The sequence below is a fragment of the Cuculus canorus genome, chromosome 3 (genome assembly GCF_017976375.1).
Source record: "Cuculus canorus isolate bCucCan1 chromosome 3, bCucCan1.pri, whole genome shotgun sequence".
NCBI lineage: Eukaryota > Metazoa > Chordata > Aves > Cuculiformes > Cuculidae > Cuculus > Cuculus canorus.
The window spans coordinates 70376400-70401794 of record NC_071403.1 but is presented as its reverse complement, the minus strand read 5'-3'; the positions used below and the strand labels follow the sequence as shown (position 1 = coordinate 70401794).

At 42.2% G+C, this 25395-nt stretch overlaps 1 protein-coding gene across 4 annotated transcripts in view; it reads left to right on the top strand.

Annotated features, from left to right (window-relative positions):
• The window catches only part of LCLAT1 (lysocardiolipin acyltransferase 1), a 108917-nt gene that overhangs the window by 10229 nt on the left and 73293 nt on the right, over positions 1–25395 (top strand). The window contains exon 1 of one of the 4 annotated variants that reach the window (XM_054064164.1): positions 20817–20939. The exons of 1 other annotated variant lie outside the window; for it this stretch is intronic. The gene's annotated coding sequence lies outside the window, so the exon portion shown is untranslated. Of the gene's footprint in view, positions 1–20816; positions 20940–22579; positions 22707–23384; positions 23407–25395 lie in introns of those variants that run through there. 2 more of the 4 variants (XM_054064163.1, XM_054064162.1) reach the window with 2 other exon arrangements.

Genomic DNA, 25395 nt, shown 5'->3' with positions numbered 1-25395 from the left:
GGAACAGCCTTGATCCTGGTGTTCTATAGTTTCTTTGTGTTTGACTTTGCAGCTTCAGTAGCCCGTGTGTCTGAGCATAGTGATGGCGGGGTGCTGGCCGGTGCTAAGCACCTCGGACTTTAAGCTGCGAATGCAGCAAACTGTCCTTGTGCTGTGGGTGGCACAAGGTGATGCTCTTCCTCCCCTGTGTTCCAAAGATGCTATATCTGACCTAGCTGATTTTCAGGCTGGAATAAGAGAAGGTGTGTTAGCCTTCTACAGGATCACTTTATATCAGACTGTGCTTTACTGGCAATCTGGTTTATCCTATGCAAAATGAGAGGTACCGAAGACCAGTGCTGCCTCCGGAGACCAGTAATGAGACTGTGTTCCTGAATACAGTATAGGAGCACTAACTGTGTCAGAGCTAGAAAAATATCCATCAGTATTCCAGGTTATTTCTATAAAGCAATTAACAATCAGACATGATTCTGCTGTTTGTATTACACAGATCCTACTTTGTGTTTCTCAATTAAATCATGCTTTTGTCCAGTGACAAAGTTCTTGTGTATTTACTGTGCACGACTGAGCATGTTGTTACTGTTCTGAGGAGAAGGAAGAGGGAAACAGTCTTTTCTCATCTGTCAGCTCAGATTTTGAGATTTCCTTCATAGCAATGCTTGTGACAATGGTATTGACCATCTAGGACTGTTTCCTTCAGTCTCAGTCTGATGCCTCCGCAGTCAAGATGACAGATGTTGATCCGATGCCTTTCATCTCAGACATTAATACTGAACCACTGTCCATTGATTGACTTTTACTGTCTAATTGGTTGTAGACAGATTTGCCCAATATTTGCTGGCTTTCACAGTGAAGGGAAGCCTAAAGATGAACTTGAAGTTATTTGATCTGAATATTTCTTACTCCTCTTGTGATCTTGAAAACAAAACAAAGCTTACTTAGTGAAGGACATCCTTACAAGTGGGTGGCTTGGAGAGATGCATTTTAAATGAGGTGTGAAGTGATGAGTTCGTTTTATCCTAGTTTACCTTAGTTAAATCTGTTCTTCAGCTGTCGATTGAGGACACAGTAGTTGTCTTTACGGATATACCTAATTACATGTTACAATTAATGTCCTTAATTCCCTGCCAGTGAGAAATAATATCCCATGCACTTTTAAAGTAAGAATTTCAGGGTGGAGGAAGATCTATTACTACGTGTGTTTCTGTTATCAGTCTTGCATAATGGAAATGACTAAATTGTGTTATCAAAATATATAACAACTTTACCAAAAGATTGTGGATGTTCTTTAATTTGGCATCTTGCAGCTGAGTTGAGCTGGTTCTTAAAGCATAGAAAAAATTACCTTCAGTTTAAAAGGGTCAGTTATGATATATCTGGATGCAATGTTCCATCTATCTGCTTAATTTCTTTGTCTGACTATAGAAGCTGGAGATGGAAAGCTCTGAAGAGAAATGATTTCCCTACATTAAGTGTTTTGGGACAACAGATAGATGAGTTCCATTAGCCATGTGGTGTTGAATGGCAGCCAGCCATTCTGAAATATTTTGAATCCCCAGTGTTCCTGAAAACTGGAGGAGAATCCTTTTCTGATATTCCTTCTAAAAGGGATTATTATTTATTTTTGTTGTAGTTCGGTCTAGGAATTTCAGTGAAGTATCAGGAAATTGTTACATTTTTCCATTGTGGCTGATGCAGGGATCTGTTACCAGTAAAAAAGGCTTATAGATATATGCTGTTAGAGGTTTTAGTTCACTTTAAATTTCCGATTTCCTGAAAAATACTGAAAATGCCACCAGTAGAAGTCATAAGCTCGTTATCTCTGCACCTTCGTTGTATGTTTAGTAGAGAATCCTGTAAGAGCAACCTTGTGTAAAGCTAGTTTTGCACATTTTCCTTTGTTCTGTTTATTAGAGTTGCGTTGATGCTTTTCCATTTCCAAACTCCTTCAAAGTTTCCAGTTTTTTACCATTTTGAGATGCAGACAATGGTTGATCTGAGTGTCTTTGTGCTGTGTGTGTTTTCAAGGTAAGACCTGTCTGTGGCAGCTGCCAAGCTGAAGCCTGAAGCAATACCAGGACACTTATGCTGGGTTTACCAGAACAGCTTCCTCTACTTTATTTCTTACACTTTATTTGATAAGAAAGGCTTATCAAATAACTTCTCCTTCTGTTTGTCTGTTGTATCCTTTTGGCATACTGCAGATTGCTGCAAATTGCTCTAGAAAGCACTATGAGAAAGTAATGTCTTAGTGTAAGTAAGTGAAAGGAACCCTCCGGTTCTTCTGGTCTGCCTCAATGTCTGATATTGGGTCCTCTTACCAAAATGTTGGGAGAGAGTGAGAGAAACATTGGAAGATCAGTGAATTGTTTTGTTTTGGGCTATATTTTCTTTTCAAATCACTTTTCCCTAAAGTGGTTTGAACTATTGTGTTAGGCCATGCTATCACAGATCTACTGACACCTTATGCACACTATAAAAAGCTTTAAAGTTGGAAACAGTTTCACCTGTTCTCCCCTCGCATTTATTTTTTGCAATTATTGGTATGAAAGTATCATCTTTATTGTCTTGGTCTTCATGTTTTATCTTTTAATCCCTCACTAGTTCTTCCTCTCAGCCTTGGAAAACAACGCTATAAGCATAATTACTTGCTTCATGAAATTTAAACTGTCTGAAAATGTGCTGATTTGTGGAGTAGTGACTTTTTAAGTGACTTTATAATCTCTTCTTTTTGCAGCTGACAAAGAGGTGTTTTCAGAAGTGTTTGCATAATTCAGAGTTTTCCTAAAAGTCAACCCTAATTATTCTGGTTTGAGCTAGGACTGGGACTGAAGGAATTACTCTGGTAGTTAAAGCTGGAACCTCTCATGCTGACCTTGAAGGGCCGCAAGCTCACCTTCTTGTAGAACCCCTTTGCAGCAGGGAATGCTGCACTTGGGGATGCTAATAAGGATGCTTCCAGAAATATTTAGGGTTGAAACCCTGCAGAAACATGTACTGGACATACTGGAGAGAGTCCAGTGAAGGGCCAGAAGGACAGTGAAGGGACTGGATCATCAGACGTGAGAAAAGGCTGAAAGAGCTTGGACTGTTCAGCCTGGAGAAGGCAGAGAGGGGGATCTCATTGGTGTATGTCAATACCCAAAGGGAGGGTGCAAAGAGGACAGAACCAGGCTTTTCTCTGTGGTGTCCAGGGGCTGGGACCAAAGGCCATGGGCACAAGCTGAAACCCATCAGACCCCCCTGTTTTACTGGGAGGATCAGTGAGCCCTGGCACAAGTTGCCCAAGGAGGTTATGAAGTCTTCCTTGGAGATGCTTACAAGCTGCCTAGGTGCAGTTCTGGGAACTGGCTGTAGGTGGTCCCGTTTGAGCAGGAGGGTTGGAGCAGATGGCCTCCAGAGATCCTTTCAGACCTCACCCATGCTGTGTGATTCTGGTGTGCAAATGTTACACAGTCTTTATTGGTTAGGGATCACCCATAGGTGATTTACAGGGGAAGATGAGTCTTCTTTAAATAACAGATACCTTATTTATTCCTTTAAAGCTCTCATCTGCTTCAGAAGAGGCAAATGCTTCATTTAATGGGAGTTGTAGGGTAAGGGGAGTCATTTGGGAGGCAAGGTTCCTTTCCTGATTTAAGTCTTTGGAAGCGTGTGAATTGATAACTGAAGCGGCAGTTCTAGTTGCTGTTAGAGCAATTTAAATGCATGTTGTAACTGAGCCACCACAGGAAAATGGTGTTCTTTCTGCAGGAGGAAGGACAGAAGCACTTGTTATGCTGTAGGCCCTTTCTCCTTGTATAATGGTTCTGCTCGATAACAAGGGAGAGAAGCACTTTAAACACAGGAAAATGTGGTTGTTAAGCCACAGAAAAAGAAAAGGTTTCAAGAGCTTATATAGTATCAGAAACAGTTTCTCTCACTCTTGATTTTCCTTTCATTTTGAGAGAGACAGTTTTAAAGAAAACAGTTAAAAAGTGATTTTCTTTTAGGTGACGGAAACTTGCTTGTCATGTTTGTAACGAAATCTCTCCCTTCTTGAAATGCTTGTTTATTTTCACAAGTTTGGAGCAGCTTTCAATTCAGTGCCTCCAAAATGTGCCAGTGCGTTTTAATTGACCTTCTTGATGTGTGCTTTGTTGTTAAATGAAACATTTTTATTGACATAAAAATATTTGCCTCACCTATTTTCATGTGCCAGTGGTGGAAATGGTAACATTAAAGGCTGTTTAAGGTCTGTGAAGAGAATTCTGGGGTTGTTCCCCACCTCTTGTTTATCTTGGGTTGTGGAAAAGCACTGACAAGTGATCCTGATGGTGAAGTTCTAGTGCCGAAGTAGTAGGTTTGGAGTCTGACACTACTGTCCCACAAGGTGTAGATTCAAACAATTTGCACATCAACAGCTTTGCTTGGCTTCTTCACACAAAGTGTGGGACTTGTGGGATAATGAACAGGAATATTTGTGAGAAAGGTCACTTATTTAAAATGACCTGGAGTACCTCAGACCGAATTGTGGAACAAAATACTGTAAATACAGAAAATCTTTGATTAACTTCTCTTTTTCTTAGTGTCCTGACCTTTATTGAGTTCCCCTGGCTGGCATTTTTAGAAGACTTTTCGTACTTCTTCCTTTCATTAAGAAGAGTTTATTTGCATATTTGCTCCACTGTGTTTCATTCTCATCTCCTCTGCAAATTTTCTTCAGCTACAACAGTGTCCACATCTCATCTCAGCAGGGTTACTGTAGCAATGTGGTGATGCAGTCCTCTTTATATAACATTCTAGAAATGCTTTTCTGTGACTAGGCGTTATCTTGGTAAGTGAAGGAAAAATAAAGCAAACAAGTGAAAAACAAACAGCAAATCTGATAAGCACCTACACAAACATTTGAAAGACAGCATAATGTATTCAAATTAAGAGTAAGTCACGCAGGATTCACATTGCATATCTCTATTTTTGGTTTTGAAGTTATTAGCTGCATTTTCTATTTGAAGGTAATGACATATTTAGTCAGAGTTAATGCAAGTGAATCATACCACTGCATTGTTATTGTATGAAATAGTGATTGTTGGTTGTGGTTCTGACACTCTTCATATTCTGGAGGGGAAGAAAGCCTCTGTGTTCTGAAGTGATTGCACAGACATTTCGTACTCTGGTATGGTGATGAATAAATTACGCTACAAATAATGCAGACAGTGGGAATGCATTGTTGTTGTTGTTGTTGTTAGATTGGACTCCTCCAATTGGCTCCTGTCTTTCCTTTCTTTACACCCCTGCGGTGTTAGTGGGATTACAAATCATTTTGTACAAGGAGTCACTGGAGAGTTGATCTTTTTACAGGACTGTTGGGTTCTGCTTGCTACGCCGGCAGCTCCTGCTGTTCTCCAAAGGCTGTGCCAGCAGTGCCTGTTAATATGGCTCTGTCCTTCTTTTCCCAGCACCTATCCTGCTGTTCCTGCAGCAGAATGGGAACTTCTTCCAGCAGTTAAAGGCTGATGAAGTCTTAGCAGCTGGTACCTTTGGCTGGTTGGCTGGCTCAGCAAGATCTTCCTGGCTTGGCAGGATGACTTCTCAGGAGCATCCCTTGCTCTGTAACTGCCCGAACAAACCCCAGACATAAGTTCTAATTCTCTCCTTGCTGCTTTCTTCCTCTTTAGTGTTGTGTTCCCTAAAGCCTTTTAGTTGTCTTACGTGATCTGAGGTGCTGTTCACAGTTGACAGTGCTTTCTGATAAATTATTCCCTAAAATAGGAATTTTTCGTTAGAACAAGGTGCAGAGTTTCGACTTATTAATTTTGCTTTAAAGATACCAGGAGGGTGGTGATGGGAATCACTGATTTCTTGCTGTTAAGAATGTGTCAGGCTTTTCATTGCCTCACTTCCGATGCACTGCCTGCTCTGGACAACTGAGGGGAACTGGAGTGGGATTTGTACACTTCTTGCTCCAGTGGGCAAATTGTCTTTCCTTTGTGGGTCTGGGTGCTCAGCAATGGTGAAAGAAGGCTTTAAAGAGTGCTGATAGAACAAAGGGTTTAAATCTGTTTATACAGGAGACAAGATCAAACTGCTAATGAGTGAGTGATGTGGAGAAGGACGTAAGCCCATGCACTTTACGACTTAAGGTAAATGTTAACAGAGAATAAACTTGCTATCACTGCCTGCTGCAGACTTCTTCCTGGTCCTTGTAATGAAGTACACTGTTCAAGACAGGGTCAGCTATGATGGCTGGGTAGGCTACTGCTGACTCAGTGTGGCAACTTGTGTGCTTTTCCCACTGGCCATTTGTCTGGCCATTTCTTTCCTCAACAGGATAACAAAGTCTCCTAGGTCAAGACACTGTAAGTATTCATTCTCCATAAATGTTGTTCTGTGAAACACAAGTCAGATCTGAGTTTATGGAATCCTTTTTTTCTTCAGCCTGGGCAATATCCCAGTTTTCTGAGGGCAAGCAGCCCACCAAACGCTCCTTCAGACAAATTCCTCATCTTTCTCCTTTTTCCAGAATGAAAATCCAAAACTATCAGCAACAAGGACCAAAATAACAAAGGAAAATGGGTGTTGTCACTTCTTGCCAGGATTTTGTAAATGTTCCTTTCCTTCCCTGTCCCAGAATAATAACAAAACTTGCCCCAAAATCCACAAAATAAACCAGACTCTCTCAGCCTCTGATCTAATTCAGAGTAGATGCAGTAACAGAAATGCTACTGAACAAGTATTGGAAAGGGTACATTTTCTACCTGACTGTTCCTTATCTGTTAGGGTTGCAAGGAATTCTGCAACAACTCATGGTCCTTGTTGACCTCCAGTTGTTATTCCTGTTTCTAGGGTATCTTGCTGGGTCAATGCTAGCTGTTCTTGTTTAACTTGATGGTGAGGAATCTTAACGGAGGCATGAGAGTATAGATTCCATAGTGTAGGACAGACTGGAGTGAAATACTCTTACGCAGGACTAGATATCCAGGAGATGCAGGCTCCAGAAAGCGTGATCCCAGCCAGCTTGTTTCTCCTCCAGCTTTAGAGACACAATTAGAAGCAGTACATAGGGTGAAGGGAGCATGGTAGGCTGTGAGATCCAGGGATCAGTAAAAGCAGACCAGTGGTTGGATGAGAAACCAAGTCTGTGCTGGCAGGACAAGTCTGAAGGGCCAGAGACCACTGCTGAGAAGCAGGATCAGGAACTAAGACTGAATGCCGGCAAGAGGGGCGGGAAGCAGGTTTTTAGAGCAATCATGGTATCAGGATGGTATCTGGAGCTACGGAAGAGCTGTTTAGGTTTCCTCTTTACCAGATGCATGTGGCAGGCATTGGCAGGGTTCACAGCATCAGTTCTTCAGCTCATTGAATACTGGTGGCTGGCTGCAGCTTCTGTCTCGAGTCAGTGCATTCACGCTGAGAGATTGCTGCCTTGATCTGTGAGATCCACACAACCAATTGGTGTCATACAATGGCTGTGTATGAACTGTGCCAGGAGACATTCGGAGAGCTAACGGATTCCTTGAAACCATTCCTACACTTGCGAGTCACGGCTGGACTTTTGACCTTCCTAAGGTGTTTTTTGAGGATGCTAACTATGACCGTCCTCCAAAGGGCAAGTGTCTATGAAGTATTTCCAGATCAATAACTGTCAGACTGGAATTGCCAAACCAGAGGGAACAGCCACCCAAACTGAGACAGTCTGGAATCTGAGGGACATGTCTGTGTAAGAAAAGAGCTTCTCAGTTCCTGTGCTTCTGCTTCTGTTTTGATTGCTAATACAGTTTCTGTTTATTTTGGAGAGTGCAGAAGTGGGAAATGTTGATTCATCGAGTCCGGGCTGTGTCTCATTGGAAGACTCCTGGAAAACCACACTTGTTCTAGAGGCAAACACAATGTCATTTCAGTAGCAGAATCCCTTTATGAGCCTCTTGGAAAAAAAATGTTTTGCGTGAGGACTCATTTTTTCTTGATCTGAATTCATTCAAACAGATTACCCTACATACTCTTTGTGGTGAACTTTTTTTGAAGAAGCCCTTTCTTGAGCCCTGTTCAGAATCCAAACGGAAACTGAGTGCTGGTTAGAAGCTGCAAAGGCTGTAAGTGCATGTGCAGGTAAATTTATTGAGCAGAGCACTGTGCTTCAGCCTACTGAGAAGCTGGGAAGATCAGTGTCCTTCAGAGCTTCCAGCTGGTGTTTTGTCTGTCCTTACAAACAATTGTGTTCTCCATAAAACAATGTGTTGTCCTGGAACCGCAAAGCAGCTTGTTTTATTTCTTTAAGTGATGACGTAAGATATTTACAGAGGAAGAACAATAATTTGGTTAAGTAAAGCTGACTGATAGTAGGGTTGTTGAGCATCTCTTCTCATTTATAGGGATCTTTCTTCCCTTTCTGCATCTGAACAGTCCCAAGGTTTGGTTTCTGCAGTGCAGGAGCAAAGTCAGAAGGCTGAGTTAGTGTACTAGGGAGGCACTTGAAGCTATCAGTCCAAATGACCTTACTGGGACACTGACACATTTGCTTTCCAGCTGATTGAGAACATAGCCATGAGAAGAACATGCTTTGGAATTTTCCACATGCCTGTTAGATGTAGGACAAGAAAGAAGAAAGAAACCCTTCCTTTCCTGAGAGCATGTCTGAAAACTGGAAGTGGTATGATTATTTAATATGTTGGGGGTTTTTTGGCATTCTGATTCATAAATTTTCAATGCTCATAGGTGCCAGTTCTTGATGCAATGCATTTTTTTATTCTATGAATAAGTAGATGCAGCAGACAAAGTTTCAGGGTGTTGGGGCGTGCTGTGGTCTGTTCTCTGTTGTGTTCTCCCTCTAATAACAGGATAAATAGAAGTATTTTGAGGCCTATTCTCTTCCATCAAGCCTCTGGGAAAGAAAGGAGGGGATGACTGAGCATGGAAAATTTTATTAAATTGCTCGTGGGTTTCCTCTTCATGTGAAATTTCCCTGAAAATTTCCCTATGACTCATTTCCTTCTTGATTCCTTTTTAAGTCCAGAGTTTGGGCTTTTTTTTTTTTTTTCTTTTTTTTCTGTTTTCAGACAAGTAGGTAGCTTTTTCCTGCCCAATGTGACATGATTTTCTAAAGGTATGTATTTGTTGTTTGTCCAATGCTTGGACATTGCAATCTCTTCTCCACAGGGACAGATGCCCTCTTTGCTCTGACTTCTTTTTTAGCCCATGGGTAAAGACGGGAAGCAAGGAATTCTCTTCCAGAGAAAACGGATGCTAATCAGAGCTGTACTGTGTGAGGGAAGAGGTGGTGGAGAGCAGGGTGGTTTAAGTTAGCAGATGTCTATGGATGGTTCTAGAGGTTTTGTACTGACAGGAGGTCAGTGAGGGAGTTTGTTGCAGTTTCATAGCTCCTGACTCACAGCTGTTGGTTCGTGCTGATGTATGCTCTTTCCATGGGGTATAGACTTCTCTGTAACTCTTTCCCTGGGATGCTACCTGGCATCTTCTACAGTGGTACAGTTAGCTCTTCTCTGGATCCTAACTCGCATGACCAATTCCTGTTTATTGGACAAACAGGAATACCATCCAGTGTGAGAGATGTTAAAGGCTGATAGAACATCAGAGTCCTTCACCAACCTATAGTCATTGCTATCCTTAAAACAAGTGCTTTGGAATCCACAAAGGTTTTATTTACTGTTAGTATGTCTGTTCTGACCGAATGCTTGGACATGGGCAAACCTCTACAATATCACTGTTCTTACAAGGGAGAAAAACTAAGACTCTTGGGGTTCTTCTAGTACCTGTGAGATGGGGCTTACTTCTTCTGTACAAACATCTGCAATATTATGTTCTTCTAGTGCTGTTAAAGTTTAATGTAACAATTCAGTACATTTGAAGCATTGTAAACCCTTGAAGATCTAGGCAGCAATTCTTGGAATATCTTATTCCATTAAAGTTTGTATGATGTGATCACCAAACTATCCAAATGCTCCTCACAGTGAATTAAGGCTGCTCCTCTTTTTCTCTCCCCTCCTCGTCCACTTCCAGGGTTCAGATAAACTGCTTGATTTAAAAGACCTGACTCTTTTGAAAAAGCGTGTGATCTCCCTAGTGAAACAAATTATTTAAAATCTAAATGATTCATTTGTTGGAAAATAAAGCTTAAATACTGGATGTAAAATTGCCTGCAGAGGTCAATTCAGTTTTGATCTACACACTGGTAATATCTTGGATTCATGTGAACTCATACTGCTTTTTCTGTAACTTGCTGTTTCCTCTCCTTAAGCAACCCAACGGAGACCCTTGAACACAGAACGTTGCTTGCTTTTCTTTCTGTTAGAAGTGTACATACCACTCCTGCTTGTGAGCAGAGCGATCTCCTAGGGCTGGAAATTTCATGAATGAACTTGTACATCCTTTATGAAAAAAGGTGCTTATTTTGTAAAGAGATTGAGCTGAGTTCTTCTGTAGGCTCTCTCCATGTCACTAATGGTGTGATTTCTCCTAGCTGGACAAATAGCTATGTCTGAAGCCAATTTGGGGTACTTGAAAAGAAGTAAGAACTGAAAACTGAAATCCAAAATAATCTTGAAGTAAAATAATGCCAAAAAAACTCGTACCCCCATAGCTCTTCCCACCACAGTATAACCCAAGAGATCTTCCCTGCCTTGGCTTAGGGCTTTTGTGTCACAGGAGCTTGCAAATACTGAGAGAAAGCCGCTGTTCCTCGACTGCAGCAACGCTGACTTAGTTCCCCTTTCTAAAGTGAAGAGAGTTTTCCATCTGGGAATTGTGATGTGTATTGCAGCTCACTTTCAATTTAGGTGTACTTATGCATTTCCATGTGCATGGTGTGAATTCATAGCTTGCATTAAAGTACATCTAAGTACCCATTTGTGCTAGTAAGTGTTTGTTCAGCCAAGTAGGAACCTTGAGCAAAAACTCAGTGCTGTGTTTGCCTTTGCAGTCCTGGTTTATGTTCGTGTCTCTGCACTCATAACTGTACGGCCAAGTTCTTGTGAATTTGATGCGTGCTCAGAAAGTCCCTTGATAAACCAGGCAAACTGAATTTCCCGGCTTGGTCACTGTTTAATCCTTTGAATTACAAATAGTTTGACTGGAGACAAATATGGCTGTTCTGGAATTGAGAAAAATTATACAGTGAATGTGGCTGTCATGAGAAAAGGAAGTTACTTTTTTGGAATCGAAGGGACACTTAAAATGGTACCACTTTAACGACTGTACAAAATGGTCCCTTCTTAAGGACTTGTAGCCTATTCCTGATATGTTATCTAGATGAAGAGTGTGAACAAGGCAGAAGGGTGAGGTACGGACGGCATCAGTAATGGATTATGTCCTTTAGACTCTTAGAGGGCAATGCGTTAGCCTCACAGCGTGGGGAGCAGGGTACTGCTGTGTCTGGTGCATTTAGTATCTGTAGGTTACTCTCTTCAATTGATTAGTTTCTCTTGAAAGCAGAACTGGTTAAGGGAGAATTCTAGTGGTCCTGGCAGTGCTTGCCCAGTGTGCATCTGGCCTAGGATGGCTTTTGAATACAGGGGATTATACAGGAAATAAGTTTGGCTGATCAAATTCAGCGGTAATGTTCTATTTAGCTGTTTACCATCTGTTATTTTGTTTGTCCAGTCTATTGAAATGAAGACTGCAGTTTCATGTCCAGCTTGCAATTAACGTTATGGAAACAAAATCATTAAATCGATCTATGGGGCAGCAGGATAACCATGGGAGGTGTCAGCTATCCATGTGCCAGCATTTTCAAACAGGGCAGTCTGTGAAAGGCTCTTCCAGACAAACTGCTGCTGGCTCAGTGAACTTAATGGAATAGCCTGCCACAAACATTTAATTAAATGATCTAGTGGTATCTTCTGGCTTTGAACTCTGAGGAGGAGAAGCTCATGACAGCTGAAAGACTGTCTGAATCTGACACGGTTTTTCTGAATGTCTTCTGGTGGCATTGATGGCAGAACTTCCTCTTGTGTGTTTAGGTCAGCAGGAGCAACCTGAAGGAAAACTGAAGACGGAGCTGTTTTGCAGACCACTTCATTTTGCAGATGATTCTTTTATCGCTGAAGTGCGTTACAACTCTATTTAGTAACTTCTTGTATGTAAAGATAAAAATGGTGATATTCATTGTCTTCTCTTACCCTTTCTATATGCAAACAGTAGCAAGTCTGCTAACCTAGGCCTTGAACAGGTCCTTAAACCAGCTTGGACATGCTGAACTCCATTGAGTGCTGAGCCTCTGCTCCAAACCCCAATTTGTGTGAGTGCATGTTCTCATAGGAAAGCCTTTATTCACAACAGGAGACTTTTCTAGGGCATCCCAAACCTTGTTTCTTCCCTCTTTTTTCCCAGAAGAGTGTGAAAAAGGATTGATTGCCTTCAATGTCGTTTACATTTTGAGGATTCTTCTGCCACAGGGATGTAAGGAGAGGGAGTGTCCCTGAGGTTGTCGCTGTAGCTTTTCTGCCTGTGACTGCAAGTTTCAGTCTGAAGTTCTAAAACATTGACCCCTTATAGATAAATGTTCATGAAAGTGAGCTGAGGGTATAGTTCTGCTTCATAGGAAGAAAAAGTGGAGTTTTCTTTTGTGACATTGCATTGCATTGGATCAATCTGCTGAATGGAGCAAGATGGGATGGGGAGTGAGGGAATCAATCCAGTGGCCCGGTTTAAGGTACTTCTGTAAATGCCCAGAATGAAACGCAGGAAATCCTTCCTTGGTGGATTGGTACTAGACTTGGCAAATTCAAAATTGCATATGGTGGTTTTAATCCAGGTTTTTACAAATTCCGTCCTGCTTTGCTGATAAGTAGCATAATATAGCCAATTTATTTTTCAATTTAATCTTTTCTCTCAAAGATTTGAAAAAAACCAAACACTCAGACCCTTCCTCCAGAAGTGTAGTGGTATTGTAATATACGTACAGAAGAGGTGAGGGCTGGCTGAGAGGGCAATTCTTAAAATGACTTCAATTCATTTGACTTCAGTATCCATTTAATCTAAATGTGAAGAAATGTGTTTCTTTACATCAGCACATCTCTCTCCAGAAGGTGCTTGTGGTTTGGTGTTTCATCATGATGAAATGATGGTACTGCGATGGTACAGTGATGTGTACTGTATTGCTGTATCAGCAGTTTAAAAAAAAAAAAGGATAAAATAAAATCAAATACTGGAATCACATGCGATTTCTGAGGAGAGGCTTTAACAGTGGCTGATGTCAATAGTAAAGCTTATTTGTAAGTACTGTAGTACCTCTAAAGCAGCGTTTTGCTTTCTGCAAGGAAATTGATAGGGAGGTTCATTTGATGTTAGAAACTTATTTAGAAAATGGGTTTTTCCATAATAAAACCTTGATGCTCTGAATTTTTTGGTTTTATACCCTAATGGTCTTCCTTTCAAAGCACCAACTGCAGCTTCACCTCCCCATCCTTTGCCTGTTGGGACTGTATCAAAGAACAAGACATGGTGGGGTGAGTGCAGGGCTACCCCTCTGCTGTTGTACCAGCCAGCTGCTTCCAAACACAATTCCAGGGTACTCTTTGAACAGGTATCTTTACTAAAAACTTGAGTTAGTGTAGGCATTACTCACAAAACCTTTCTAACTGTTGACATTGAAAGGTGTTTACATTTCCTAGTAAGTTCCAAACAGGGCAGAGGGAGAGGAAGGCTTAAAAAGTAGTTTCATGACCATTTGTCTTTAGTATATTTTTCTGAGTACTCTGTTTTGATATTCTCAATACATCAAAATTACTTATCAGATTTAGTTGCTCAGTAATCCTTGACATTTAGCCAATTCATTGATTCCTGTTACCAGCATTGCTTTAATAATAGATGTTTGGTCCAAAAAGAAGAGTTCTTTTTTTTGTGAAAGCTTCTTTTCTTGCTCTAATGGTTCAACAAGCTGTTCAGCTGTGGCTGAATGGGAACAGAAACATGCGTTGTTGTAGCTTGTATCTAGGATGGAAAAAAATTTCCATATAATAAATCTTAGATGCTGTTGAAAACTCTGTGCTCAGCAAGAATCTGTGTTTCCTCAAGTTGTTTTCAAATTTTCCCCATGCTGCACTTTTGAAAACTCCTCTACACCCAGCCTTGCCCTCCGTAGTGAGTGAGACGGGTTCTGGGAAAGAGGGAGGGTGGAAAATCCAGGCTCATGTACGCCTGAGTCAGTCCGTTAATCTTCTGGATTGTAATTGCCTTCAAATTGCCTTCACTAGAAGGTGCGTTGTTTGGCTCTCTTGCTGTGATCCAGGGCTTTCCAATAGCTCCAGGCTTTCCCTTTGACATGTCATGGGCCTGCGTTCGCACTGTCTGCCCTGTTTCCCTGGCTGTTAACCTGCAGCAGCAGCAGATGAGGGGGAGTTGTGTGACAAGAGTGTTTGGACTGGTAAGCAACTTCATGCAAGATTAAAAATGATATGTTTTACCTTTAGATGTTATGGGCTTGACCTGAGTTATCTGTGTTAATCCAGGTATAACTGGTACTCTAACAGCCAGGGACTTGTCTCACAGCACGTTTATATGTAGCACAGTGGAAGCTGCACGCACGTGCAGTCTTGACAGAAGTGGCCTGACTTTTGTGAGGCTGCATTGTTTGAACGTGTGTGTCCCCATCTGTACAGCTAACTGTCCTCCGGTTATCGGGGTACTGAGGGTTTTCAGCAGTGTGTGTGCTTTCCTAAGAGACAAGGAAGAGCCTCAGACAGATGAGGGGGAGAGGGAAGTGGAATGTCTTGAGGATCTGCTTTTGATAAGTCCGAGATTGATAATTTCCCCAGTAAAAATATCACCTCCACAATGCCCATTGCAAGGAACTCATGAAAGGCATTTCAAGAGCTGGGAATTCTTCTGCAAGTGTAGCTGGGAAGATATATGTGCTTTCTCAGATCTTGCCTTAGCTGTCTACCCAAGCACTTCACTTACTGAGCATATTTACACCTCAAAGCCAGCTCTTCCAGCTTCTGTCTCTCTGATATTTGTGTGTAATGCGGAATAACACAGCCTTTCCAGAAATTCTGTGGTTGTGTGTTACCTTTTTTCCTGAAAGGTCAGGACACTTGGTAAATGGGGAAACATATGCCAGGGTGTGTTCTTGCTTGGAGATTGCTAAGACAATGCTAGATCTTCTTGAAAGAGAAATTCTTGCGGGGAGAGAAAGGGGAAAAAAAGTGCTTAAAACAAATTGGAAGATCATGAGCCTTAAATCTGTCTGACTCTAAAGAAGAGTCTAGATACAGCTTATATTAAAATTATTCTGTGACTACAGAAACTGCTGGGAGAAGATTCCTGGTTCAGATATTTCTGGTAGCATGATATTGCACAGCCAAATCTGGATAATATCTTCCTTTTTTGGATAGAATTTATCTACTGTGAAGACTGAGTCACTGCATTTCCTTTAGATTCCTTTTTTATTATTATTTCTTCCAAGGGAGAGAAGGGATGCCAATAAATAACCTTCACTAGACTATGTCTGCCTCATCACTTCTCCCCTTTGTCTTCCACACAGTAGTTTGTTGCAGGTCAGGGTGTTCTTTATGTTCTGATCTCCTATCCCCAAGCTGTGATCAGCGCAGCTTCCTTAGCTATCCAAACAATGATCGCAGTCTTTTAAAAGTTATTCTGTTTTTCTGTACCTTTCCCCTGTTGCTTTGCAGCTTTTAAGGCACTTTGTCAGCAGCAGTGGTACCAAGGCAGAGAGACTGGAAGCTGTCAGCAGAGCTATAGCAGCAGTGTGAGTGTGTTGCGGGGGGCTCTTTGTAATTCTCTTGGGGATTTCCTTCTTTCCTCCCCTTTTTCCTTTTTCCCTAGTAGCTCTTTTTAAGCTTGAACATCACATGTGAAGTCTGGTAGTCTCTGAAGAGCTTGAACGAGTTATTTCCCTGACTCGGTCACTTGCTGTCCTGTAGTTATTTCGTGGATACTTTATTCTTGGATTGTCTGGCATCTCTGTGTCAGCCACAGCATGTCTGTCTAACGAATCTGCTACAGCCAATGGTGCTTGTAGCTGACTTGAAACTTACTGTAACATTGATGGGAAATGCAAAACCTATCAAACTCCTTTTAATGCTTTTTTATAAGCTCCTTTCAGTTCTGGCAAACTTTATTAGAAACAGAGATTCTGGTTCAAATTAGATACTCTTTTACATAATATAAAGCTAAAAATCTAAAAATTGTATTCTTAGATGTTGCTTTTGTCCATTTGTCTCCTGGCATCTCAGTGAAAAGTTGCATAAGCGCTGGCAGATAGCTTTCCGGTGGCTGCAGCCTGGAATTACTTTATTTAGCTGCTCGTATTGGTACTTTGTTATGGGATAAAATGACCTTGCTAAGTGTTTATGCAAAACATTTTGTTATCCATTTGTTACTAGTGCTGGATCCTTTGCACCTAAATGCAAAACACTTTACAGGTTGCTCCCATCTTCCCTTATGCTTGAGGGACCAAATCCATTCAGTTCTAACAAGAAACATGAGTTGCGTCATTATACTGTGCTGGTAGAATATTTTCTGTCTTTGCGAACACTTAAAAAATGTGATTTGTTGTACAGGGTCAAACTCAGTAGCCCCGGAACCAAAGCAGAGTATCCGCCTCAGTCTGCCTGCTGACTTTACACAGAGCCTAGACTGTGAATTGTCCAGCTCAGCTATGCAATTGCCCAGGCAAAGCTGACGTCTATGCACAGCACTAGGTGAGTGCTGAGGAAATGTTTACACAGCAGAATGCGGTGCTCTGTTAGAAATTGCTTTGAAGACCTGAATCGACTTGAAGCCCTGTGGGACATCCCTTTAGAGTCTGTTGGAAGAGAAGCTTCCTTTTGTAGGTTATGGAAAAGAAGAACCATGGAGGTGAAGACAGGGTTGAAGCTGCAGTTCTGAACATTTGTTTGTAATGCAATTGTAGAAATACCCAGGTATGTGTTGACTGATTCTGCTGGAATGCTGTGCAAACAAGGTTTGAGGGCTAGTCCTTGAAAGGCTCCAAGGAGGCCAGCAGAACTTTAGCTGTCACTGTGTGGTCCTGAAGCAGAGGTTATTCATCAGCAGTGGGACAGTAGTTTGGCAGTGGGTGGATTTGGGCTACATCGTTTCAATGTTGCATCTTCACCAAAAGAGAACAGACTGAGCACAGGATTTCATGCCCAGAAATGGAACAAATGCAAATAAACTGTTGCCACTGCTTCTAGTGGGAATGAAGCATTGTTCATCCTGCATTTTTCCTCCTTTGCTCCGAAGCCTGCCAGATAACCACTCTGTAGGCATAGCTCACTAGAAAATACAGTCTATGAGGCTTTTAGAGTTGTTGCAAACAAATGTGATGTTTGCTGATGTGTAGGTATGCTTCGCAGTGTTGTGTGTGTTCTTGATACAGAGGCAGCCCTGCAGATCTGAAGCTTTCTGAAGTATGGAATTTTCCAATTCAGTGGCTAGAACATTTTTAAAGTTATTTGCAAATGTTTTTTTCTTTTATATTTGTCTTGGAAATATATTTTTAAAAGCCTGAGGCAGTTGAACAGACTCAGGCTTGGCAGAGTTATATGCAATTGATAGTAGCAATTTATCTTTATTAAAACAACTAAAATAGTGACAGAAATTTGTCTGCAGGCACTGCTTTCCATCTCTTGTGTAAGCATGGTTTAGCCAGAATGACTTACGTGCTAGGGAAATGAAGACAAGTCTCTAGTTTTCCTTTTCAGCCCTTTAACAATTCCTAGAATTGATAAAATCCCTGATCTGATCTTGCAGTTGATTCTGGATGGAGCTTCACTGACTTGGTAAGTTTGCTGTTGGGAATTTTAGCATGGGGCCTGCTGAGGCTTTCTAGTATGTGTCATGCTGCTGAGGGGAGGAATGAAGGAGTTCAGGGATTGTCATTGTTTCACAGGTGTTGGCTGTCACAGTACAGCAGGTATTGAAAACCCCCAGGCTGTAATCTTACCCATCCAGAACCAAACTCAGTTGTCGCACTCACATTTGTAGCCCACATTATAGCTGGAAAAAGAGGAGTTATTTGGGTTGACACCTTCTGTTCTAAAACCGAGAGAGGTTTCTGTACAGGTCGGTCAGGAATACAGAGCTCTGGCTGAAACATTCTCCACACTGGATACCGTGCTTAAGGCCTCCAGAATTCTGCTTTTACATCTCCCCTTTATATTTTCATCATTGTGCTCTTCAGAATGATATGAGCTAGCATAGGTTTTCTGTCCTGCTCTTCCTATCCTGGCTGTAGTTGTTGGTTTTCACAGGTCGCTGAACAAACAGTTCGAATTTTGCTCACACACCTCTCCTGTGTTTCTTTTTGTTTTCCCGATAAGAAAATCCAGTATTGATGAGGGTGGAAAAGCCACTGGAGATGCATGGATGTGTCCTTGCACAGAAGGGAGTTGGGAATTACCGTCTATAAAAAGGTTTAGAAGTTTGTCTTGGAAATGGGGAACACAGCAAAGTTTAGAACCTTGGTAATCCAACACTTTTAAATTGTACCTTCAGGATCTGTTGCATGTCAACAACCCGGAGAGCTTTCACTGTGCTCAGAGAGGGATTCTGGTTCAGTGCCAGTGGCAGGGATTTTAGGATATTCCACTGACCACTGTGCCAATTTTGTCTTTGAGTAATTGTTCTCCAACAAGGAGTCTTTTTGGTTTCCCTTCCCCAGCTGAGAATTTTATTGTGGAATGGGTACTTCTGAAGTTATAAATGCCACACTCCCTCCAGGATAGCTGTGAAGGTCTGGGATGCTTTATGCAGGGGGAAAAGTTGATTTATTGGTTTGTTTGTAAGGTCTCCGCTTACAAAGTGGGACATTTTATCCTTTTTGCATAATTTTCCCTTGGATTTGTGAGCTGCTGAAGCTGGTCAGCTTCTTTGGCTATTACAGGCTTTTAATAGTAGACCACTTATATTTGCCAGCTTGACTGCAGGCAGCTTTGTTTGTGAAGCAGAAAGGGCCTGGAGCTGAACTGCAAGTCTTACTTGCTATACCTAGTAGAGCTCCAGAACTGAGCACTGCTCTACGTTTGGGGCAAGGTTGTGTTTGTTTTGGTCTTATGTAAAGATAGGGGATGAAGGGGCCGGAGGGACAGCTGTTCTCCATCTGCTGAACCTGGTTCTGAGGACTTGCCAGCCTGGGTAGTGTTTACTGTGGCTTGTGGGGCTGCAGTAACTTGGGGGACAGTATGGAGAGCAGCTGTGTGCATGGAAAGCCATGGAAGTATTGTTTGCAGTTATTGGTGTCTGTGCAATATATGTGTAACAAAAACTGAGGTAGCTTTTGGTCAAAAAAACCGCTTGTGCGGTTCTTGTGCAGTTCTTGTTACAGCAGCTCAGACTGTCAATTCATCTAGATTTTCAGAACATAGTAAAGAATAAAAGTGAGCTACTTTTTCAGGTATCATTTTTTTTTTTTCAGGAAACAGCTGTAGCTGTTCCTCTATACTCTCTTACAAATAATTTTATACCCCTGAGCTCCTGCTCTCATTCAGGCTCTGTTGGTTGTCTGGAGCAACTGTGGAAGAGTTCGAGCAATGAGAGTGAAGCAGCATCAGACTGATCTGATGTCAAAACCTGGACTGAGTTATCTGCTTACAGTATCTAAAGGCCAGGTTTTCTGCATCTGGAAAGACACAATTACTTGGAAGAGCAAATTGAATATTCAATGACATTTATTATGGGGCTATAATAGATTAACTCTTGGCAAATACATGAGATAATAGATTATAAGATGCAGCAGTAATTGTATTTTATTGGTAATACTTAGGGAAATTACTCATTAAGTGCTGTACCTTTTATTTTGTGCATATGTAAGCTGATACCTTACCTGAGAGGGTCACGGATGGGGGTTGTAATGGCAATGATCTTTCATTGCCTGATCCTATATTGTTTTACAGTATACGTGCTAAATATCTTAAGGGCTTTTAAAACAAGAATCGAATAGGAGGGAAGTAGTTCTAATAGTCAAACGCCTGTTTCTTCACATGTTTTTTCTGTGGTAGTGATCTCTACGATATTCACATGTTCCTTAAAGTACTGATGTGCCCAGGAGAAGGATCAGGAATAAGAAGCAGTTTATAGAGTGGTCTGTGGAAACGGCTGGAGTTTCTTGCCTGTGTGGTGTAAGCTGCAGATTAGAGTGGATATACGTGCAATTAATAGCTGCTTCTCCTTGCCATTTTTGCCCATGTAACCTCTGCTGATTCTGCACCTCTTTTAACTGAGACGCAAGTGAGAAGTTGCGTGGTCATAGGGATGGGGGAAGTTGTAGATCTGGAAATACAACCGAGTCAGTCTACAAAAGCTTGCTGTGAGCAATTTTCTTCTTAAAATGTGGTGCTACACAGACACTGGTGTCTAGCCCTGAGTGCAAGAACTGGTAAGAATTTCCTTTGAAATGTTATGGAAAAAAAACCTTAAGATACTCAGGCAGAAAAGCCTGGTGATTCGTTGGACTTGAAATGTTCTGCTAGGATGTGTCATTTCCACTGAACATTACCTGCCTGGCTACATTGTCCGTAGCCACTTGCTCAGTGGTGGCTGAGAGCCCTGCAGGATTTGCCCTGCAAGCTAGGAAGCATTGTCCAGCTGCCTATTCTCCTGCCTGGAGGATTTTAGTTAGTGACCTTACAAACTGGTGAACAAGGGAAAGTCTGGATCGTTCGTTTGGTGGCTAGTTTAACGAACACCTGGGAAGCAGCTCTATTCCCCTTCTGCCCACCTCCATGAAGTCAAATTCACGTCACCCAGGTGAAAGGTTTGAAAAATTGTTGTGAAAATTGTCTTCTGACTTGGAAATTATGTTTCAGGATGCAAAGATGAATAAAGAGTGGAAATTTCCAGCTCACCACTTTAATTTGCTGTGCTTGGAGGAAACGCTGAGCTAACCTGAAGTCCAGTTGTGGTGCCCTGCTGGTGTTCTGTGCGGAGCTGCTCGAGAAAGGGCACCATGGGCTGTCTCCTCTCTGCTGGTTTAATTGAAGGTAGTGGTTACTTTTTCTGCTGGTGATTGACTGAAAGGAGAATTAAACCCAGTGCCTGGTGTTCCCCATTCAGGTCCTGAAGAGCAATAAACAATTCTGTTGCCTGTGCTTGCTGAATAGAAGCGTGCAGACTGGTAATAACACAGCATCGTTTTATCAGCACTGAAGAGCATTTCTTGATGTTTTCAGCAGCATACTGAGACCTGATTTGCTGACTGTGTAGGACTTAGTGTTTCACCAGTTTTCTAGTTATCTGGCTGCTGGCTCTGTGTGCCAGGTAGCACTGCTTAATGCCAGACTGTAGGTTTTACGCTGAACTGGGGGGATGAATTAACTTGTTTGTACAAGAACTTTGAGTTGGCCAGGAACTGTTAAGGAAACGTGAAGCATGTGGTGAGTGTTGGCTGCTGTGAAACTTGTAGATCTTTAATTTGAGAAGGTTTTTGCTTCTTACCGGACAAACTTATTTTGCAACCTTTGCCCACGTAGAAGCCATAGGAGCAGCTGTAAAGAAAAACTGTTTTTGTTGTAGAGAACCAACTGTTTGAAACTATTTGAGATCATCATGGCAACAAGCTGTGTTTTGACTGTGATTCCAGCTGTACCTGAATAAAAGCATGTAGGTGATAAGCAGAACAAGCCAAAATCCCATCACTAAGATGCCTCTGCTTTGTGTTACTGTGCAAACACTGTGTTTATGTAGCATATGAAATAATTTCAAGAAGATATTCTAATAAAGATGAAACTTGTGAAAATGCAACTGTTTGGGAAAGTAGTTTGTCCTGTTGTAGCCAAGAATTTTTAGAATTGACTGAAATATAAAACAAAATTGTATTTTAAGAATGGCTGTTTCCTGTTACCTGGAGACAGCACGTGTTTTCCTTCTGCTATGGCAACGAACAGATGTGAAGTGCAGAACCCCAATAACTTGGAGTTCTGCCACAGAGCAGATGAAGAGCTACCAGCTGGTACGAGGGTGCTGGCTTCCTCACTGGTTGCAGCTTTTGGCCTCAAACGTAAAATAGTTTTTCCTGTCTCCCCACAGCCCTGACCCGCACAGCACATGCGAAGCCGCTTTAAGCTGCATCAAGTCCATGATAGGTGGTAAATCCAGCACTGAGAGCAATTGCTGTGTTGGGAAGAGAGAGCTGTCAGCAGCAAAGGAATACTTTGGAAGTGCTTGGGTTATGTTATTCAGGCTTCCTGTCATATCCTTTAATTAGTTTGTTGTGTGACTCTGCTCTGACCTGAATCAGTTCCAATTTTCTTTGTTTTGAGACTTTTCTCACTTGTTTTGGATCATTTCACAAGTCTTCATCAAGTCCTCCTTTCACTTTAAAATTATTTGGTTGCTTTTAATCAGGTTTGAAGTTGCAGGAGTGTTTTGCCTTGATTTGTGGCTGTTACATCTCTTGTTGAATGTGTGTGTCAGATTTGGGGTGGCTGAGATGCATCTGTAAGGATTCTCTGTTTCTAAGCTGTCTAAGGGCTGAGAGATGCAAAGGATGACAGTGGAGTCCGCTCTCTGTTGTCTTTGGTAGCAGGCATCTGGGAATTCCTCGGGTGAGCGATGCAGTGGTGAACTGGGTAGGGCAGTGCCCACACGCACTGACACCAGTGTGTGGAGTCCGGTCTGGCAGGACTGGGAAGCTGAGCCTGTGTCCCAGCCACACTGTCCTCACCATTGCAGCTTTCCTTTCCGTCAGGGTGTGTGGCCACGTGGAACTGCTTCTCTTCACCAACTCAAACAAGCTGGTACTGGAGGGGGTAAGTGAGGCGTGTAGGAGAGGGGGGTCGCTGTGTTGGGGTGGGTGATGGGGCATGTGGGGCTGGGAGAGGGGTTGGAAAGGGGAAAAGGTGAGGATACAGAGCTGAGCAAAGACTAGCAAAAGAGAGTTTGCTAGGCATGTTGTGGCACTGTGTGATCATGACTGTGCTGCCTCAGAGATGAGGCAGTCCCCAAACTGTACTGTAGCTTTAGTAGGACACAGATTTGTGACTGGTTGTTCTGTCTGACCAGAGCTGACTCCATACGATTTACAGACTTGTACATTGTGCTGCCAGCTGAGGAGGTACTGAAGCTGGCTCCCTGCAGCACTGTGTGTATTGGAGAGGGCATGTACATGGCTTTAGCCATGCTCCAGGTCTGGCAAGGGGGTCACATCCAGTCCAGGGCTGCAGCCTTCCCTGTCCTCCCGCCTCTGAACACTGGCAGCGCAGAGCAGCCTGAGGTATGTGCCACTGGCAGCCTGTGGGATGAATACAGGGATCCTTAGCTGCTGGCTGAAATGAGATTAAGTGTAAGTGTGCGTAGGCAGAGGCATTTTAAATCCTGTAACCTGTAACTCTGCCACGTGAACCCACAAATGAAAACAAGTGGGTTGAGCATGTTAACAGTTTCATCTGGTGCTAACATGAGCTTGCAGAACACTTTCAGAGGACCAGCTGGCTGGTTACCCTCTCTGCTGTAAGTTCTTACTGCAGTTTTACTCACGTCTATGAAGACGGAGTTGGTTTTTTGTTCTTGTACCTGTTTGCAGAGTATGTGCTATATTGGGGTGGAGGTAATTCGGACTCTATCTGTTGTTCTACTTAAATGTGTGCGTTAAGTGTGTAGAGATCTATAATATGTTATATATAAGCAATATGCAAAGCATGGTATGTATCACACTTCAAAAATATGGCTACCAGAGAGATAAATGATGATTACAAACATACACGGTATCTTTTGTGTCAAGAAATAAACCCTGTGGTGTTTAACCCAGTGGAATGCAGTGTAATCTCTATACGTATATACTAGAAAGTTAAAGAAAATGCTGCTGAGGTGCAGGCTGAAAAAGAAAAACTTCAGAACTTCCCTGAGTCTTTTCCATAGCTCAGGTACCTTCATCTGAAAATAAACCCTAAATCAGAACGTTTACAAGTGTCTTTCACATAAAATACAGAAGAGGTTTTTTTTTTTCTTAAATATGTATCTCCGTGCTGTAACTTGAGTGTGAACTGTGAAAAACTCAGCCTGTAAATATGGGACCGATCTTGCTTTCTCAGGAGCTTGGGAGGGCAGCAGAATGACACCTTCTCTCATGCGCTTTGTGGTTGTAGTCAGTATGTGGAACAGGATGGTGCAGCTCTGTGGCTGACGGCAGCCTCTCAGGGCCTGGGGCTCTGCTGGTGGATGTCCCAGTGGCAGACTGAGTCACCAGGGATGCTGAGCAGCCTTTGAGAGGACCAGCATGGCTGGCTGGAGCTAAAAACTCATGTTCTCTGGCTGGTAGTGGGCTTTCTGTCCATGAAAGCTGGCCCTAGATGTTGTTCCAGTTGTTTTGCTGTGCTTACTCCTCAATAAATCCTTGATTGTATCAAGCACATGGAATTTTAATCCTCTCTGCTGCCTTTTGCTGTAGGTCTTGGATCTTGGCATGTCAGGAGAAGACCTTTTCCTATAGTACTGCTGCCATCAGCGCTCCTTTTTGTCCTTTCTGTTGTTTCTGTCCTTGGTGGGGTTTTTCCTCCTGTCCTCTGCCAGCTTTACTTCAAACTTGCCCCACACAGGTCTGCATTAACAAATGCAAGAAGGTAGTTGGGGTGTTGTTTCTTCAGTGCCTTGCTCCTCCACGATCCCTTGGTATGTCCAAACTGATCCTGCTACGTGGGTACATGTGCAGGCAGCTGGTTATTTAGTCCTTGTGTTTGGTAGGGAAGTACCCCAGGGTGTAAATTTCACTGTGTTAAAATCCTTCTGACAGAGCTATCAGCAAGCATTCGTATTTAGAGTTACTTTTTCTGCTGTAGTGCAGCAGTCAGGCTAAACACAGCTTCCTATGTCCTCCTTACACTAACAGATTTACATGGCCTCTTTTCTTGGCCTGCTTCCAAAGATGTGTCGCTTAGGAAATAGTTTAGACCTAAAAGTATCTCGAAATAGAGCTTCTTTCTTGTTACTTGTCAACATGAAGGAGCAGAAGCAAATTCCTGTGCTAGCAGCACCAGCTTTGCCATTTCTTGACTTTTGGATACTTTGCTGTGCAAACATTATTGCTATGGATGTTGAACAAAACGTAATTGAGATAAATCATGTACGCGTACAGTACACAAGGCTTAATGGATTACTTTTCCATTGCCCATTTTGAAATTAAAAACACCCGCTTCCTGTTTTTCTCATTCTGAAACCCTGTCTGCCCGAGCTCTTGTAATTTCTGAAATAGCCTGTCAGAAAAGGAATTCGGTAAAGTGACCAAAAAGTGACTTCTACTTAACCTTTGCTTTTTTAAACAATTGGTCAGGTCCCAAATAGACAAAACCAGACTATTTTTAGGCATTAATTTAGGGAATTGATATTTCCACATTTGCTTTGTCATGGCTGGTTGTAGTCGCTGAAATGTGAAAGCTCATAGCTGTTTCAAATGCTTGGTGGATTGCTGAGCACTCAGCTGTGAGAAGCTCTGTGCACTGTGTT